Source organism: Scylla paramamosain, chromosome 2 (genome assembly GCF_035594125.1).
Source record: "Scylla paramamosain isolate STU-SP2022 chromosome 2, ASM3559412v1, whole genome shotgun sequence".
NCBI lineage: Eukaryota > Metazoa > Arthropoda > Malacostraca > Decapoda > Portunidae > Scylla > Scylla paramamosain.
Genome location: NC_087152.1, coordinates 30,239,317 through 30,259,241, shown reverse-complemented (window position 1 = coordinate 30,259,241; position 19,925 = coordinate 30,239,317). Strand labels below are relative to the sequence as shown.

At 40.8% G+C, this 19,925-nt stretch overlaps 1 long non-coding RNA gene across 1 annotated transcript in view; it reads right to left on the bottom strand.

The window, feature by feature from the left end:
• Positions 1-19,139: 19,139 nt before the first annotated feature.
• The window catches only part of LOC135106787 (uncharacterized), a 1,955-nt gene continuing 1,169 nt past the window's right edge, over positions 19,140-19,925 (bottom strand). The window contains exon 2 of the long non-coding RNA XR_010271466.1: positions 19,140-19,925. This exon is cut by the window's right edge and continues 50 nt beyond it. This is a non-coding gene — a long non-coding RNA (uncharacterized LOC135106787).

Genomic DNA, 19,925 nt, shown 5'->3' with positions numbered 1-19,925 from the left:
GCGTTGCCTTGAAGAAATTTCTGGTCTCAACTTCACCACAGAACACAGTGTGAATGACACCATGCCCTTCCTCGACGTCCTCGTGAAGCAACAGCAAGTCAACCTCAATACAGCAGTGTGCTGCACATTAAACCAATCAACCCTGGGCACTGCCTTAATGGAAGGAGCCAATGCCCTGACCGAATAAAGACTACTATCGGTGCTTACGTGAGAAAGGCACTCACACACTGCAATACTTGGCAGCAAGTGCATGAAGAAATAGAAAAGGCAACAGAAGTATTAATAAACAACTGCTTCAGTGGATAGAACATCGTCCACCAAACCAAGAAGGTCATCGATAAGTGACATAATTTCATCTCCCCCGAAGACTCAAGAAAGCCTGACATCACCAAATACTACCGTGCCTTCTTCTCTACAGCATACAAAGATGAAAGAATCATTACACAAATAGTGAAAAGAAATGTCAAGCCCACAGACCGAGAAAGGAAGATAAAACTCCAAATATACTACAGGAACAAGAAAACCAGCCAACTTCTACTTAGAAACAGTCCCCACATAGAAAGATAACCCAGAAGTCATACGTCGTGTATAAATTCACCTGTAAAACGAGGAAACTGTGAAGTCCTCCCTTCAACTTGCATTGGTATGACGACGACGAAGTTGTTTCGATGGCTCACCTGCTACCTAACATCCAGAACTCCAAGAATACATTTACGACAGCAGCACAGCATCAAGATCGCAAGAAAAGAACTGGAGGAAAACACTGAAATTTTAGATATGTGTACTGATGCGAGATGTCTTGCATTACTTGGAACACAGTACATAAAGTAATTCAATCCTAGGCTCAGTATACAGGCCAAGGATTTACAGGTCCTGCCGAACATGAGAAGGGACCAAGCATCACCGTCACAGAGTGAGCCCACCAGCCAACCGGAGCCAACCAATCAGAGCCTTTCACCGCCCCCTCATAACGAGCCCACCGGTCGCGCTGTACGAACCAATCACGCCTCTTACGGCCCAGAGTGACGCCTCGACTCACGGGATACCAGTCTCAAAAGCATGCCCAGTCATTCCACAGTTAGGTAGGGTTAAGGAACCCGAAATCGCGATATAGCAAGCATGACTAACTACGGCGAAGTAGTAGAATAAGACTCCTATAAGACATTAAAAAAAAATAAATAAAAAATGTCTTTAAGAAAACAATAAATGCTGACCTAGTGATCACATTTAATATATATATATATATATATATATATATATATATATATATATATATATATATATATATATATATATATATATATATATATATATATATATATATATATATATATATATATATATATATATATATATTGTGTAATTTCAGTGTATCTGATGTTCTCACTTTAGACATGATGCTTTTGTAATGAAAGATTAATTTTTATTTTGAATTTATGATAAATATTGTATTCATTTTACATATAGCATTTTACATAAACAGGTTTATTTCTACTTGTATATATGTGAGAGAAAAGATACACAAACGGTAAAATTATCTTTTAGCGACGCAAGACTTCGGCGACGATCACCTCCACGCATAAAATGGTAACGCCCACCACCAGGCCTCCAGCGAGCACCACCAGCATTGCCTGGAAGGTAAAAGATAGAGCTGGCAGGATAACCATAACATCGATAAAATGAAGAGGAAATTAATGCTTGCTATCAAAGTTTTTTTTGAAGATGGCCAACAAAGTCCATTTCCGCTTAAGTCACAGTAGGAGCCAAACTTAAAGGCATTGGTACATAGTGAAGCAGGTGGTATTGCAGTGACCATGACCAAATTATTGTGTGAATAGAAATCACAAATTATGGATGATACATGAACCCAGGTTTTTTGGATTCACAATACCATATCAGCTTACGAGTAGTTTAAGTTTACCGTTACAGATGCTTTTTGAGTCAATGCATCGGTCAGGTCATGTGCAATGAATGGAGTGTAGTATAGTCACTATAATGAGAGAAATAGAGGAGCAGCAATATAACCAGAAGAACGCTGTATATGTACTGGTGAATTAGAGACGTCGCAGTGAGGCTGGTAGATACCTATCAGCGCCAGCATTTTTAATTGTCTCCGATTTCCTGGGGCAAAGGGGTGTCTTAGCTAAATTTGAAATCGATGTGCAGGAAAAGTACAGCATGAATTGCTGCACAAGTGTATCTAAAATTAAAAACGTAACCCTTAATATTAATATTCATACTTACTGGTGTATGATAAGGCTTTGTTAATTGAATTATAAGATAAAACTAAAAATAGGTAATGATTTTTTTTTAAGTAAGTATGAACAGTAAAAATAAAAGGATGTTGATTTCGGCTTGTGCATTTTATCTGGGAATGTTGAAAAATATTAGATATCACTGACACGTCCTGTATATGAAAGTAATCAGTGAAAAAAAAAAAAGAACAGCACCGCTGGCGGACGTACGACGTACTTATCTTGATCATGATTCTTCAGTTAAAGAAAGCGCCGCGCGCCGTTAGGAAGGAGTGTAAAGTGTAAACAATAGCCTCTCAGTTCTGCCGATACAAAGGCCTTTACTTTGCTTTACTATATCCAGAATAGGGTATAGCTCGTTCTTTCAGGAATTTTCTTAATTCCGCTGTAGTCCATGATTGTGGCGGTGATGTATCCATTGTGCAGGGTAGTCGAGTAAGCGTGGTCCTGTGTTTTGGTTTGCTCGCTGCCCAAGTACCCGAGGATAGTGATCGTACCGCAAAAATAAAGTCTCTGATACAAAATTATATTTTCTTTACATTAAATGGATTTGCCTGTTGTTTAGTACATGAAAATGCAAGTATATATTAGTATACTTCCATTGAGGTCAGTAGAAAATTACAGATTGCCTGCCTTGATACACTTATAGGCTCTTTTAAGAATATCATCTGAAATTATGAATAGAGGCTCAAACAATGTCATGTGCTGTCAGTTATCACGAAATTAATTGACTTAAAATTCAGACGCATTACTGTGCAACGATACACCTTTGTAAGCTTGTAAAACCTTGCCCCAAAAAGTATTTATTTTGCGGCGAGAATTAAAAATTCTGGCGCTATCTGGTATCAAAACGCTCACTGCAACGTCTCTAATTACCAGATTACAATGTGTTTTATGACTTGTATACAGATATTGACATACTTTGTACTGTATGTGTGGAGCATCAGTACACGCACGTATGTTTATTAAGCTTCAGAGTGATACTATTTAATCAGTGGTTGAAAAATGCAATATTTCGGGGTGAAAAATGTTGATCTTGGCAGCACTTACAGAAACATTCCTTAAATAAAATCACTTTGAAAATTGCATTAAGGTCCTTACCCAACACTGCCCGAGTGAAAGGGAGGAGCTGATGGTAATCTTAGTTGGCACTCGCTCACACGCGCTCGAGTTGGGCATTAGATCCTTGTCCCAGTAATTATAGAGGCCAGCTTCGCTCATGGATGTTATCCTATAATTGGAAAGAAATACAAATTTCAAGAAAGCAATGATTGCAGTTCATGTTACTTAAGAAAACCCAGAATGATTCTAAATAGGTATTAGGTCACTAGGTCACAGGTCACAGAAAGATTTTCTTTTACTTTTTGTGTCAAGGAGACCAAGCAAGGACGAAAAATATGAAAAGTTTCACTCATAATGCCGCTTCCGGAAAGGAATGAAAGAAGAAGAGCCAATAAGACTGCCCGAATTAGTTTCTAGGGTATTTTTATAGTCTTCTTTTAAAAAGATTAAAATCATAAGGAGGCAGATAAACAGGAAGGAAGTTCCAGAGTTTACCAGTGAAAAGGATTAATGAATGAAGATACTGGTTAAGATGAACAGAAGAGGGATGGGAACAAGTGGAAAGTCTCATGCAGCAATTAGTAAGATGAACAGAATAGAGATGGAGACAAGTGGAAAGTCTCGTGCAGCAAGGTAGCGGAAGGAGGGAGGTATGCAGCTCGCAAATTCAGAAGAATAGTAACCATTGAGATAATGGTAGAAAATAGTGAAAAAATGCAACGTTCCGGGGAGGTATAAAAAAAATTCCAAATAGTTAGAGATCCAGATGTTAAAGGAGAGGAGTCGAAGAGATAAGGAACTTTTGACTCCATCCGAGTCCATCGTATTTAGGAGGAACATGTGGGTTGAACTTTCCCATATTATGGGAGCAGTATTCTATACATGCACGAATAAGGCTCCTGTATAGAGTTAGCAACTGAAAAAGCTGGAAAAAAAACGGCGACATAGGAAAACCAAATTCGTGAAAGCACTTATAGCAAGAGAAGATATGTGTTATTTCCAATTGAGATTTTTAGTGAACTAAGTCCAAAATGTGTGCAATTGTAAATATATATATATATATATATATATATATATATATATATATATATATATATATATATATATATATATATATATATATATATATATATATATATATATATATATATATAACACAAGAACAGGCTAAGTAATTGAGTCCAAAATTTGTGCAATTGTATATGGGTAACACTAAGGAAACCAATTACGGTAGAGATTAAGGAAACTTAATCCATTATAGTATTTAATTGCAGTAGTGAAGATGTGTGAGAGGAACTACCTGTGGAGAGCTTATCTGCAGAGAGGTAGCGAGGGTTGTGTTTACGTGGTAAAGTTAATGACATTGCGCGTAGGGTAGATAAGACACAGAGGGATCTCCCTAGAGGAATGAGTCACCCAGAAACTATTACTGACCTAAGGGTAAGACTAGCAGGCGTGAGGCGCCGAGGGCCAGCAGGAACGAAGCCCAGAGGGACTTATTCCTTTGTACCTCCACCGAGTTAGGGTGTGACTACGCCAGGAAAGATCGGACCACTACAATACAGACACAGGTGTTGCTTTGTGACAGGCCTCCTCAAGACCCCAAACACGTGAGTTCCACATCTGTATTACGAGGAGTTGATTGCCCTAATTAGCATGATCCATGATTAGTGATAAGAATATAAGAAAATAAGAAATAAGGGAAGCTGCAAGAAGCGACCAGGCTTACACGTGGCAGTCCCTGTATGAAATATACCTACCTGTTTCCACCTATCATCCCCATCCAAAAACCCGTCTGCACTGCCTTCCCTGGGCCCCCCTGCCGAGGGAAGGCAGTGCAGTTGACGGTGGCGGGCGGCTCGTTCACGTCCAGGCCACAGTAGGAACAACATCGTCGAGGGTGATGTAATCCAACTAAAGGCATGATTGGGCGGGCCGACAGGCGACCCTGTGGGACCCTGCTGTGCTGCGAACCCACCGGGGAGAAAGGGAGGGTGCCCCTGCGGCATAGCCGGGGGAATTACCGGCCTAGAAATGTAGAGTGTGCACCTGCCCAACCCGACACCTGGAGGTAGAGGATATGCCATGCCATTGGCCGATTGGATAGAACGTAGGTCAGTGGTAGGGGACGGCAACCCTTAAGGAGTCTCTGGTCCCCCGTTACCCCCCGGTGGGGCGTAACAATAATAATAATAGCACCAACAACAACAACAAGAAAAAGAAGAAGAATAGAAGAATAAGAAGTATATTTGACAATAATAATAGCAGCATCAGCAACAACAACACAACAGTAATGTGTGTGTGCGTGTATCTGTGTGTCATCGCGGTGCGTCCTCGGCTATCAGCGACATTCCACACATTTAAAAAGTTTTTTAAACGAAGTTTTAGAAGAGTAGAAGCATAGTTATAATAAAAAAAAAACAAGATAATAATAATAATATTGATAATAATAATAATAATAATAATAATAATAATAATAATAATGACAGTAATAATAATATTCATAATAATAACTGTGTGCGTGTGCGTGTTCGTGTGTGTGTGTGTGTGTGTGTGTGTGTGTGTGTCGTCGGTGCGCGGGGTAGGGTATCAGCAATGCATTTGAGATTTGAAAAGTTTTCTTAACGGCATTTTACAAATCATCTAATTATATTCTTTTCTTTTCAAACTTATTTTCTTACGGAAAATAAACACATAAGTAAATATCTTAAAGAAATACGTTTACAACAAAACCTACAACAAGATGTATTTACAGTTTAGCTGTAATGTGTGTGTGTGTGTGTGTGCGTGTGTGTGTGTGTGTATGTTTTATATATATATATATATATATATATATATATATATATATATATATATATATATATATATATATATATATATATATATATATATATATATATATATATATATATATATATATATATATATATATCCTTACCTAAGATTGTAAATGACGTAAGGAAAAAAAAAACAAAATTGTCTCAAGCATGTCACCCAACTTGTATAGTTGCACGGTGACTAATTACAAGAGTGGGCGTGGCTTATGTCGGCGGTGCCCGGCAGTTGCCAGTTTGTCGCAAAACGAAACAATTCCATCAGCACAGCAACTGATGTGTATGGCAGTGTAGGGGTATTAATCAAGACCAGAAAGGGGAGAGAAAACATACTTAGAGAATCTGTATAGCAGGCATAATGTTAGAGGAAGAGGGAGGAACAACCCCAGAATCATCCAGTGTGGACTTATCAGCAAAGGTCTGAGAAATTAGTTTAATTGCAGAGATGAGATGGCATTAGAGACCTCTGGATGAAATAAAATGATGAAGGGGAAAAATTGTTGGAGATACTTTAGACTAGATGCCAGAAGTCACAAAGAGAACTGGATAGATTTTGACATGTTGATAAAAGAGTTTCTGACAGATTAGAGCACAAATTTGGCATGATTTCGAGCGCAGCAATAAAGGGCGTGAGTTTCAGGAGATGGAAAGCTAATATACGATCTGTAATCCGCCTATTTAACATGGACAGCACGAGAGCAAGCTGAGTTGGATTAAGGTTTTTGGGCACTTTGGGTTAGAAAAATCTCATGGAATGAACATTTTTCTGCCAAAGACGATCACTTCTGTTAAGTGGTCTGCATAGAGAGAGTGGTCTATGACACTGGAGCAATTGCCTTTCCATGAAAATTTACAATAGCACTTTTTAAGGTCCTCCCATTTAGCAGACTTACAGTACCAGAAACCACCCCCTTTTTCCTTTGTTTGGTCCGGAGGCGGAACTGAAGCAACATGACAGGATATAGAAAAAAGATTGTGATTGAAGGAGCCCAACGGAGAGAATAGTTTGACAAGGCATAGGATTACATGTTGAGGAAAAAGTCGAAAATGTTGGGCATATATTATTCAAGGTGGTAAGAAATACTGGTGGAATGTTGCATTAATTGTTCTCCATCATGTATGTACGAAGTTGGAGACTTATTCATTAAGTTGTTCAGTGAAAGAAGATGACAGTCAAAGAAGTTTATACAGTTGGAGGAGTTAGGTGAGACATACACAGCACAGACGAAGATGAACGTATTGGGAGAGTGACAATAATGCCTTAGCCAGACGGTGAAATTACTGAAGACTAAAAAGCATGGGCACAAGTTACATATCGTTATATACAAAGACACAACAGCCAATTCTGTTTTTGAAATTGAGGTACAAGTACGAGTGAGTCACAAGCTGTGGTGAGAGGATAACTAACAACAGCTGGAAGAGGAAAAGGGAAAGATTGTCGCCGTCGTTGTCAAAAACTATTTGATGAATTGGTCATAACTATGTTAGGGTATTTTCTGAATTTACATGAACTATGACAACAGTAGGAACAGCACTATCAGTTCTTTGGGAGGAAAAAATACTAAAGAATATCCTGCAGAAGAAAAGTAATAGATCATGCTCTAGGAAGGGCGTGCGTGCTCCTCACCGTCTGTTGAAGACTGGAATGAGAGGACTGTCCTTCTGGCTGATCAGTGATATGGGATGCGACAGAATATGCTCCTGCCCAAAGTAGAAGTCACACCGCCCTAAAAAGATAAACTCGTTTTCTCCTCTGGAACTATTACTTCTTTTCTTTTTCAGTCTATTTATAGAACGATAAGCAACAGAAATACTTAGGTTATCTTAGAGTGAGAAGGCGAGATGCAGATTTTTTTTTCTTACATTTATTCCTTTTATGCAAGAGTTCCACTAATCAAGGGCAACAAAAAGTAAAAAATAAATAAATAAATAAATAAATAAATAAATAAATTATAAAAAAAAACGGCCCACATGAGAACCTGTCCTCAAACGAGGTCAAAAAGAATCATCGAAAATTGGAAAATAAATGTGTTGAAACCTATCCCTTGAAAGACTTTAAAATGAAAGAAGGAGGAAATACAGAAATAGGCAGGGAGTTCCAAAGTTTACCAGAGAAATGGCTGAACGATGCATTAGAGAGGTAAACAGAATAGTGGTGAGAAAGTCTTGTGCAGCGAAGCCGTGGGAGGAAGGGATACATGCAGTCAGCAAGATCAGAAGAGCAGTTGCAAGAGATGCAACATTGCGGCGATGAGAGAGAGGCTGAAGACAGTCAATTATAGGAGAAGAGTTGATTAGACGAAAAGCTTTTGATTCCAACTTGTCTAAAAGACCGGTATGAGTGGAAACCCCGATACATGTGAAGCATACTCCATTCCTGGAGGGATTAGACACCTGTAAAGAGTTAGCAGTTGAGGGGTAAGAAAACTAGCGGAGATAGCTCAGAACGCATAACTTCATAGAGATGAGAATGTCTACCACAGCAGCAAGAGAATGGTCAAAAAGGAAACTTGAGATGATGTTACAGAGAGAAGGATTTGAAAATCAAAGCTTTGTACCAGACTCTGTCAAATGCTTTTGATATGTCTAAGACAACAGCAAAAGTTTCACCAAAATATTTAAAAGAGGATGACCAAGACTCAGTAAGGAAAGCCAGAGCATCAGTAGAGCGGCCTCAATGGAACCCTTACTGGTGATAAAATATAAGGTTTTGAAGTGATAGATGTTTAAGAATCTTCTTGTTGAGGGTAGGGTCAAAACTTTAGAGAGGCAGGAAATTAAAGCAATAGGACGGCAGTTTGAGGGATTAGAACGGCTACTTCATGGTATCTATTAAAATTCTTCGTAATGATGTTTTCCATGCCCTCGTTGGCCTAAACCCTCGGAAGGCTTATGAACCTGATGGGGTCCCTCCGAAAATGTTCTCCGAAACTGTGCCTCAATGCTTGCACCTTGCCTAGTCAAACTCTTTCAGCTCTGTCTGTCAACATCTACCTTTCCTTCTTGCTGAAAATTTGCCTACATTGAGCCTGTTCTTAAAAAGGGTGACCGTTCTAATCCCTCAAACTACCGTCCTATTGCTTTAATTTCCTGCCTATCTAAAGTTTTTGAATCTATCCTCAACAGGAAGATTATTAAACATCTATCACTTCACAACCTTCTATCTGATCGCCAGTATGGGTTCCGTCAAGGATGCTCTACTGGTGATCTGGCTTTCTGTACTGAGTCTTGGTCATCCTCTTTTAGAGATTTTGATGAAACTTTTGCTGTTGCCTTGGGCATATCAAAAGCTTTTGATAGAGTCTGGCACAAAGCTTTGATTTCCAAACTACCATCCTACAGCTCCTATCCTTTTCTCTATAACTTCATGTCAAGTTTCCTTTCTGACCGTTCTATTGCTGCTGTGGTAGACGGTCACTGTTCTCCTAAATTTATTAACAGTGGTGTTCCTCAGGGTTCTGTCCTGTCGCCCACTCTCTTCTTATTATTCATCAATGACCTTCTCAACCAAACTTCTTTTCCTATCCACTCTTAAGCTGACGATACCACCCTGCACTTTTTCACGTGTTTTCATAGACGTCCAACCCTTCAGGAAGTAAACATTTCACGCAGGAAAGCCACAGAACGTCTGATTTCTGATCTTTCTAAAATTTCTGATTGGAGCAGAGCAAACTTGGTGTTGTTTAATGCCTCAAAAACTCAATTCCTTTATCTATCAACTCGACACAACCTTCCAGACAACTATCCCCTCTTTTTCAATGACACTCAACTGTCCCCCTCTTCTACACTGAACATCCTCGGTCTGTCCTTTACTTATAATCTGAACTGGAAACTTCACATCTCATCTCTAGCTAAAATTCTTATGATCTTGCTGACTGCATGCTTCCCGTCCTCCCACGGCCTCGCTGCACAAGACTTTCTTCTTCCTCTCACCCCCCTATTCTGTTCACCTCTCTAATACAAGAGTTAACCAGTATTCTCAGTCGTTCATCCCTTTCTTAGGTAAACTCTGGAACTCCCTGCCTGCTTCTGTATTTCCACCTTTTTATGACTTGAATTCCTTCAAGAGGGAGGTTTCAAGACACTTATCCTTCAATTTTTTATTAGCGCTTTGGATCCTTTTATGGCACTGGCATCTCAGTGGGCTTTTTTTTTATTGGCTTTTTGTTGCCCTTGGCCAGTGTCCCTCCACATAAAAACTTTTTAAGAGAATCCTGAATATAGTCAATCTGCCAGGAAGAAGGAAAGGTAGATGTTGATACACAGAGTTGAAAGAGTATGACAAGGCACAATTTTGGAGAACAATAGGAGAGATCCTGCCAGGTCCATAAGCCTTCAGAGGATTAAGGTCATCGAGGGCATGGAAAACAGCATTGTAAAGGATCTTAATGGGGAGCATGAAATACTCGGAGGGTGGAGGAGAGGGAGGAACAAGACCTAAATCATCCAAGCTGGAGTTTTTAGCAAAGGTTGAAAAAAAAAGTTCAGCTTTAGGAATAGATGAGATGACCGTAATGCCATCAGGTTGAAGTAAAGGAGAGAAAGATGATGGAGCAGTTAATTGAAAGATTTTTGGCTAGATGCCAGAAGTCATGAGAGAAGTTACATGTAGAAAGTTTTCGACATTTTCTATTAATGAAGGAACTTTTGGCTAGTTGGAGAACAGACTTGGCATGACAAAAATATAAAGTACATGAGATTCAGGTGATGGAAGGCTTAAGTCATGTTTGAGGGGCCCCTCTATCATATATAGCACGAGAACAGTCTGAGTTAAATCAAGGTTTGCGGGTCTAGGTAAAAGAAACAGTGAATAATGTACGCCTCCATGCCAGACACTATCACCTATGTTATGCAGTAGCACACAGAGACGGGTCCGTGACACGAAAGCAGTAGTCATTCCAAGGAAAATCAGAATACTAGCTCCTCAAGTCCCCAAAATCATCAGAGGCAAAATGGCACCTCTGCAATGGGGGATCCTAAGTAGGAATTGAAGTGACAGGACAAAATAAGAGGTTGTGATCGAAGGATCCCAGCGGAGAAGACAGAGTGACGAAATGAGTAGAAGGAATAGAGGTATGAGTATGGTATTGCACCAGTTGTTCTAGGCGGTGAGGATAACAAAGCTAAAGACTAGTTGACCAAGATGGTCAGTGAAGGTAGATGAATGCTAAAGCTGGTGGTGAACATTGAAGTCTCCAGGAATGGAGATATCCGAGAAATGGAAGAGAGTCAGGATGTGATCCACTTTGGAAGTTAAGTAGTCAAAGAAGTTTTTATAGTTAGAGGAGTTAGGTGAGAGGTATACAACACAAATAAATTTAGTTTAAGAGCGATTCTACAGTCGTAGCCAGATGGTAGAAAATGCGGTAGAAAATTCAAACGCTTGGGCACGAGAGCAAGCTTGGTTGTTGGGCAAATGACGTAACATCCAGCTTTGGATTGAAAACGAGGACACAGAAAATAAGAGGGAACAGAGAAGAGGTTACTGTTAGTTGCCTCAGACACTTGTGCACCGGTGAGGAAAAGAAGATGAGGTGTAGTAGAGGAGAGGAGGTGTTCCTCAGACTGAAAATTAGATCTATGGCCATGAATGTTGGAGCGTGCGTGCGCTCGTGTGCACATGCTCGTGGACATGCCTGGGTGCAGTCGGTATCTCCTCATATCTACTGTACCTGTTTGAGAAAAATGATTGTTTCTGACGATGGTTGTTATTGTATCGTAATCGATTATTACTTTGCTGTGCGATGTAATCTCATTCACGATTGATTCATATGCGAAAACCGGAAGTTTAGTGAGCCGGCCTTCTTCTTCGCTCGCCCTCACTTCGCTGAGGATCCCAGTGGTAGCGTCCTGCGCTACCGAATTCTTTTGAGTACACTCGAATAATAAAAATAAAAATAAATAAATGGAATGGCATTAACGTTTCCAGTCACTGCGTTGGAATCTCAGTGGTTACCAACGATGCGTGTGTGTGTGTGTGTGTGTGTGTGTGTGTGTGTGTGTGTGTGTGTGTGTGTGTATGGAAGAGGATCTTTGGCCAAGGGAAAAAAAAAAGACAATCTTCTGAAGATGACTGCCACTCAAGAGTAGTAAAAAAAAAAAAAAAGAAAGAAAGAAAGAAAGAAAGAAAGAATCATGAGAAACAGTTTGAAATCTCCCTCTTGAAACCTCTCGAAAGCGAAACAGTTCAAATCATAGGAAGGAGGAAATACAGAAGCAGGCAGGGAGTATGAAAGAAAGAGAATGTTGATTGAGTCTTGCATTAGGGAGGTGGACAGAATAGGGATGAGAGAAAGTAGGTCTTATGCAGCCAGGTCGCGGGAGGAGGGAAGGCACGCAAGATCTGAAGAGTAATTAGCGTTAAAGTAGCGACAGAAGATAAGAGGAGGTGGAACTTTGTGGCGAAGAGAGAAAGGCTGAAGACGGTCAGTTACGGGAGAGAAGTTGATAAGACGAAATGCATTTGATTCCACCCTGTTCACGAGAGCAGTATGAGTGGAACCCCTCCAAATATGTGAAGTGCATTCCATACATAGACAGACAACGCCCCTGTACAGAAGAGTTAGCAGCTGGCAGTATGAGAAAACTGGCGGAGACATCTCAGAACACCTGATTTCATAGAAGCTGTTGTAGGGAGACACTAAATGTGAAGTTTCTAGTTTAAATTATTAGTAAAGGACAGACTTAGAATTTTCATTATAGAAGAGTGGGATATCTGAATATCATTCAAGAAGAGGGGATAGTTATTTGGAAGGCTGTGTCGAGTTCGAGTACATAGGTGGAGGAATTAGGTTTTAAAGTCATCGAAAAACACTAGAAAGATCAGAAATCAGATGTTCTACAGCTTTCTCGCGTTTGCGGACGTTTAAGAAAGGACGTGGAAAAATGCAGAGTGACATCATCATCATCGTAGAAGTGGATAGGAGAATAAGTGTGTGTGTGTGTGTGTGTGTGTGTGTGTGTGTGTGTGTGTGTGTGTGTGTGTGTTCTTACCATAACCGCCTGCATGACCGCACCCTGCTTGTGCCACACCATACCCACGGAGTGGTTGTCGAGCACTGCCCTGAGGGTCTGGTAGGGCTGCGGCAGGTGTCTTACGGCCAGGAGGGACATCAGGGCGCTCTCGTAGCTCCGCATCAGCACCAGAGTCACGAGCATCCACACGCCCAGGACCACACGCTGCCACCAGGAAGAAGTAGCACCCATCCCCACGGCTGTCAGCCATGAAGGGAAGTGCGAAATGGATTAGCGGACCACTTTTTGCCCTCACCTTAAGTAGCACAGTGAAACACGAACATCGGAATGACTAAGAGTTTCTTTATGTCATGGTAGTAGCAAACTCTGTAGTTCTCTAAAATAACTTTACTTTAAGATTACAAACTGGTGCAGCTAATGTTGTTTAGCTTACTGTTCTCAAGCGATAAGGGTAACGCGCTGGACCACGATTTTTTCTCTTATTTTATATATATATATATATATATATATATATATATATATATATATATATATATATATATATATATATATATATATATATATATATATATATATATATATATGAGTATCGTATATCACCATCAGTGGGCAACTAAGCAAAGGGGATGTATAGTATTAGTGCTAAAATACTCACACTGGCGAAGCAGAATGCTGATAAAACTGAGCTTTCTTGTCACGAAATGTTCAGTGCTTAAGTCTTCTTGTGAGAACATAACAGAAAGAAAAAAGGTGATGATGGAAAGCAGCAATAAGGAAGCAAGCATTGCTGCCCACACCCACGGGCCAAGAGGCAACAGGAAGGCCCACGGGTCCACCTCAGGACTCCCTCGACCCGCGAATATTTTGACAGTCACAGAGGAGACTGGCCAAGTGAAGTCAATAACCTCGTAGCGGGCAGCGTCAATGGAGAAAGGCCCCAGCCCAAAGTTAACATCCTGAAGGATAAAAGCATTCAGCTTATAAATGAAGAATTATATGCATACATATTTTATGCAAACCCCAAACACCAAACACCACCTCCAAGCCTCCCGTCCCAGCGTCCTCCTATACAAGCACATTACGACTTTGAAGAGAGCTAGTAATGTAGATCATCCGTATTGTGCTAGACCAATTGTGAAGTTACTGTGCTTCTAAACCCTAATGCCAGCAAAGTGCATATGTATGCTCATGCACATTACTTCACTGTCATGGACGGTGTCATATATTGTGTATCTTGTTAATCAAAAGAGACTGGTCGCCCATCTGTGAGAAATACTCGGTGTTGTGATCGTGGCGTGAACCCCAGTCCTGTAAAGTAGTAGCTGGGGATCTTTTTTTTTTTTTTTTTTTAAGAGGGTGGTCACTGGTCCAGGAAAACAAAGAAGAGAAAAAAATCCCAGAGGTGCCAGTCGCAAAAGAGATGTCAAGAGAATCATCGAAAATTGAAGGACAAGTGTCTTGAAACCTCCCTCTTGAAAGAATTCAAGACTTAGGAAGGAGGAAATACAGAAGCAGGCAGGGAGTTTACCAGAGTAAGGGATGAATGATTGAGAATACTGGTTAACTCTTGCATTAGAGAGGTGGACAGAACAGGGATGAGAGAAAGAAGAAATTCTTGTGCAGCGAGACTGTGGGGGAAGAGGAGGCATGCAGTTAACAAAATCAGAAGAGCAGTTAGCGTGAAAATAGTGGTTGAAGATAGCAAGAGATGGTAACACTGTCCTAGCAAGAAGTGTGTGTGTGAGTGTGTGTGTGTGTGTATGTGTGTGTGTGTGTGTGTGTGTGTCAGTCAGTACCTCCCTGTGGACTTGGCCCACCATGCCGCTAAAGGAACCGTTTGGTAGCTTGGCGCCCCACGTCCCGTCCACCGGCCGCTGATACGAGAACCTTCTCGACGGCAGAAGCAAAGACAATGAAAAATAATTAAGCAAAAATAAATAAATAAATAGATAAATAAATAAATAGATAAATAAATAAATAGATAGAAATAAATAAATAAATAAATAAAAGAGGAACAGATAATATCAGGATGCGCTTACACCATTTGTTTTTACGTTCATGAGATTCTTCTGGGTTAAATGCTACTTATTTTCAGTAATCTTACATTCACTTCTGAACTATGTCAAAAAGTTCATTATTTTGCATCATAACTCATAGTCTCTCTGTCTCACGAGAAGTTGAGTCCTTGCGCCAAATACTCGAGGACGGAGACCATAAAGCCTCTAAATAGAATTCTCGTGCCGCCCGGGGCCGCCGGGTCTGGCTGCATGATCACCTTGTGCTTGTGGCTCTGCTCCATTGCCACCAGCAATGTCGTCTCCTTAGATAGTCTGTCGGTTGGACGTAGGACAGGGAAGAAAGAATTAATAGCCTATCATGTTTTGGTATCACTTCAAAAAAAAATTCCCTTTTTAAAACCGCACGCACGCACGCACGCACGCACGCACGCACGCACGCACTCACACACACACACACACACACACACACACACACACACACACACACACACACACACACACACACACACACACACACACACACACACACACACACAAAGAGAAAGAGAGAGAGAGAGAGAGAGAGAGAGAGAGAGAGAGAGAGAGAGAGAGAGAGAGAGAGAGAGAGAGAGAGAGAGAGAGAGAGACTAATAAAAGTATTGAGTTCTGCTTCTTACTTCCAAAACTTTTCCGGGAAGAGTTGTCGCTGTAAGGCGAGGCCGTGTCCCACTCTCCACGAGGTGACTCTCAGTGGAGGGACATCGGTGTCTCGGTATGGCAGTACTCTCCACGCAGCAGCCCTGGAAGATGTGTTGTTAGTTATTTTCAAGGGATTTCAAACCTCAACAGACTTCCAGATCTGGTGAATTTCATGCCTACAAATCCATATGAAATTAACGTACGGACTCATGAACTGCTTTGTATTGAGAGCTTCACAAAGATCACGCAGAACTGGAGATGTATCTGTTATTGTTTAACGTTTATCTTTTGTCCTAAATATTTTTTTTTTTAAATATAACCACTTCTTCGGGCAACTGTACATATTAGAGAAAAATAACTACAATTCTAAAAGTAGAGAATGAAAGTGTCACTGTAATTTATGTCTACTATTGTTTGAAAGAGGATGGTACAGATGCATGTTGGTATGGTAATGTACCATGCATGTAGCGTAGGTGCAGGTGCATTGTGGAAGTTCACGAGTAGTGTGGTGGTATCCTTTCAAGCCAGACCCTTTGCAATCGACTGTCAGTGTTATTTAATTTATTTATTTTTTTTCTATTGGCTGTTCTCCTCCCTAAAAAAATACACTTGTTTGGTTAAGCCTTTATGAATAGCAGGTGGCGAGACAAATTTCTAGTGTCTGTGAGGTGTAACTCTTCAGTGCAACTCGTTGATATTAGTAAAGTATTAATAACATTAATAGATAAGCTTATGATATGCGGAAAGCAGTATTTTTCACTCTACTTACCGCCTACTTTCCATCCTTAGAACTAGTGTTTTTTTTTTTTTTTTCAGTTTCGACTAAATGTACGGGTAACAGGCAGTAAACCTAAAAACAATCTCATATACCTCCTCACCCCAGCCACGAGGTCGAGCACCACGAGGAGGGAGTTGGTGAGGGACAGGGTCTGGTGGAGGGGATGGGGCCAGCGACGCGTCACCACGATGAGTTTTGTCGCCCACACAAAGAGGCGACTCTCGCGTGCCTGTAGAGCGAAGGCGACGAGGAAGGCTGGGTCGTCACTCACTACTATCACCACTGCCTCCCATGACGCCAGCCGCACCTGTCCACGAGCAGGTGACGGGAGTTACGAGGCAGCTATGCGGTAAATGTTGCAATACCAACAATACTACTACTACCATTACCACTACTAAATATCTAGGGTAACAGTTATATTAGATAAAGAGGCATGTTACCCAAGTCCCTAATAAATACCTGGCGGGCACTGGCGACGACCTGGTCAAGGCGAGAGGTGTTGGAGGTCACCTCAAGCACTGCCGCTCCTCGCGAGTCTCCGAGGTTTTCGATTTGTCCCTGAAATAGTTTGCCCTTGTCTCTCTCCGTTTGAGTGAGATCAACAGTGAACAACAGCATTCACGTTTAACTGTTAATCATTGCTAAGGAGAAAATGGACTCACAGTGAAACTTTTTCCAGCAATAATGATGAGAGAAGCCCGTACTTGTGATGATGAGTGGAACACTTCCTTCACAGCGATGACAGCGTCTGTGTTCCACCCGTCAGCCGCAGCTGTGAGCGAGTTACAACTGATATTGGCAATAATGATCGATGGAGGTAGATGGAATAAGGTATGCCCAGGTAAAACCAGCATAAAAAGATAATTGATTTTTTTAATTCATTAATTTATTATTTTACTTACTTATTTATTTTTTTTTTTTGCATTCTAAGACGAGCAAGCTGAAGTGCATATTTAACTCACTAATGACCGAGGCTCAGGTACAGTGAATGGGTACACAAGGAGAATGATTCCATGAGTCATATCAAACTTACGGTGCAGCCGAGTCATGGCTGCTAGTGGGAGGCAGGAGGCGAAGGACCAGAAACAGAGTGACGCCGCCAGTATCATGTCGCTGATGACAAGGGGAAATGTAACATTAACAACAGAATGATGTTATTTATCCTGAAAATAATTATTCCAGAAATAAGGTAATTGAGAACACATTATAGTGATGAATTTGTTGCTGGGAAAATAAAAGTAAAACTAAACTTGTTTCTAAGTGCCCAAGACAGGAATACGATGTAATAAAGCAATTATCCCTGCAAATTTGTGATCACATGATATGTGTGTGTGTGTGTGTGTGTGTGTGTGTGTGTGTGTGTGTGTGTGTTTGTGTGTGTGTGTGTATATATGTGTGTGTGTGTGTGTGTGTGTGTGTGTGTGTGTGTGCGTGTGTGTGTCTGTGTGTGTGTGTGTGTGTGTGTGTGTGTCCATATATATATATATATATATATATATATATATATATATATATATATATATATATATATATATATATATATATATATATATATATATATATATATATATATATATATATATATATATATATATATATATATACGTATAAGCTATTAGTTTTGGAAGCGCATCTACTCGGAATAATTGTTCCCAAATGCCAAATCGAAGCCCTACATTAGGAGGCGCCGTCCTACCCACCATTAATCACTGGGAACGTAGACAGATGTACTTAAATAGGTTTTGCTGTGTGGCTGATGTACCGAAATAACAAAACTGCACCATAGCAAGTTATATGAACTCTTGTAGTATCTGTTTTTACATCATTCTATGGCAATGAAAGGAGTGTCGTCTCATCACCCACATTCGTGTTAAATTCCACTCTCTCTCTCTCTCTCTCTCTCTCTCTCTCTCTCTCTCTCTCTCTCTCTCTCTCTCTCTCTCTCTCTCTCTCTCTCTCTCTCTACACACACACACATCAAAGTTCCTCCATCATAATTATTTACAGCATTCGTCAGCTTGGTTGCCGAGATGAAAACATAACAATATGTTTAACATAACTAAATATGTTAACATCATATTATAACAACTAGTAAACATCTGGCCTAGCCATTCATTGCATAGACCTGTTCTTTAGGGTGTACACTTGTAGTCATTAACATTAGTGGCAAAAGTGTGAAGTGGAGTGATTCATCTCTTTCCTAAGGCTTTAAATTCCGTTGTAGTTTCTGTTTACTGCTGTCTCGAACATTGTCCTTTTCCTCAAATCACTCGGCTGTCTTTCTGTGCAGTGCATTTGCCGCGTATCTTACCAGAGCGAGTCATCGGACATTGCCCTGCTTCCCTACAAACACAGCCAGTCCTTAGAGTTATTGTTGTTTTTGCCTTCATATCTTGCAGCTTCTTATTGAGGATATTCCCAGTCTTATTACCGATACAGCATAGGTTTTTATTTTCCTGAATCCTTTAGCATCCTGAATCCTGTAGGCAGCTAAATGACGAGAACCATGGCAGACTGGTGAAGGGTAAAGAAACAACAGTTTAGGCAAAGTTCATATTTAGGAATGTGACGTACACTCACAGCAGGATGTCAGCGTGCGACACAAGAGTAACAACGATACAGTGAACATCGGACATATTTATTCGTTAGCTATTTGTTGGATAACACGCTCAAATTCGATTGAAAAGGAAAACTTTTTTTTTTTTTTTTTGTGTGTGTGTGTATGTATGTGTGATTTGCAAACCTGAGCACTTGTGTATAGAAAGCTTCCGAGCGTCCTTCACGCACAGGCTTTACTGAGACGTGAGACGTCTAGACCTCGGACTGTTGCTGTGCATGTGCCTTTGGAAGGGACGTCATCGCCTCCGGGGTAGATACACGCACACGTAATCGGAAAGCTGAAGTCGAATGTGAATGTTTAAGATATGAAAACGTTTTACTAGTGTGGAGTGCAAAAAGGCGCAAAAACTCCATAAGTACTGTGGTGCAACGATCTAGATTGAACGAGGCCAGCGTCGTGCAAGGACGGGGGCGATGTGCTCCCCCGAACACCAGTCCATCTTGGCGACAGTGATGTGAAGGAGGAGAGGTCGCTGTGTGTCACGCTGATTGGCAGCTCCGTGCTTGTGCTGGTCGCGGCGTCAGGCAAACTGTAGTGGTAGCCGATGCGTTGGTCCAGTGGAGCTTCATACCACCAGCGCAGCCATCGCCGCACCGTGTGGGGACTTCTGCCGGTGTGGTGTGCAATAGCACGCATTGACAATCCCGCAGACCATAGCCACAGGAAAGTCAGTCGGTTACACATACAAGTTTCTTTTCGGGATTG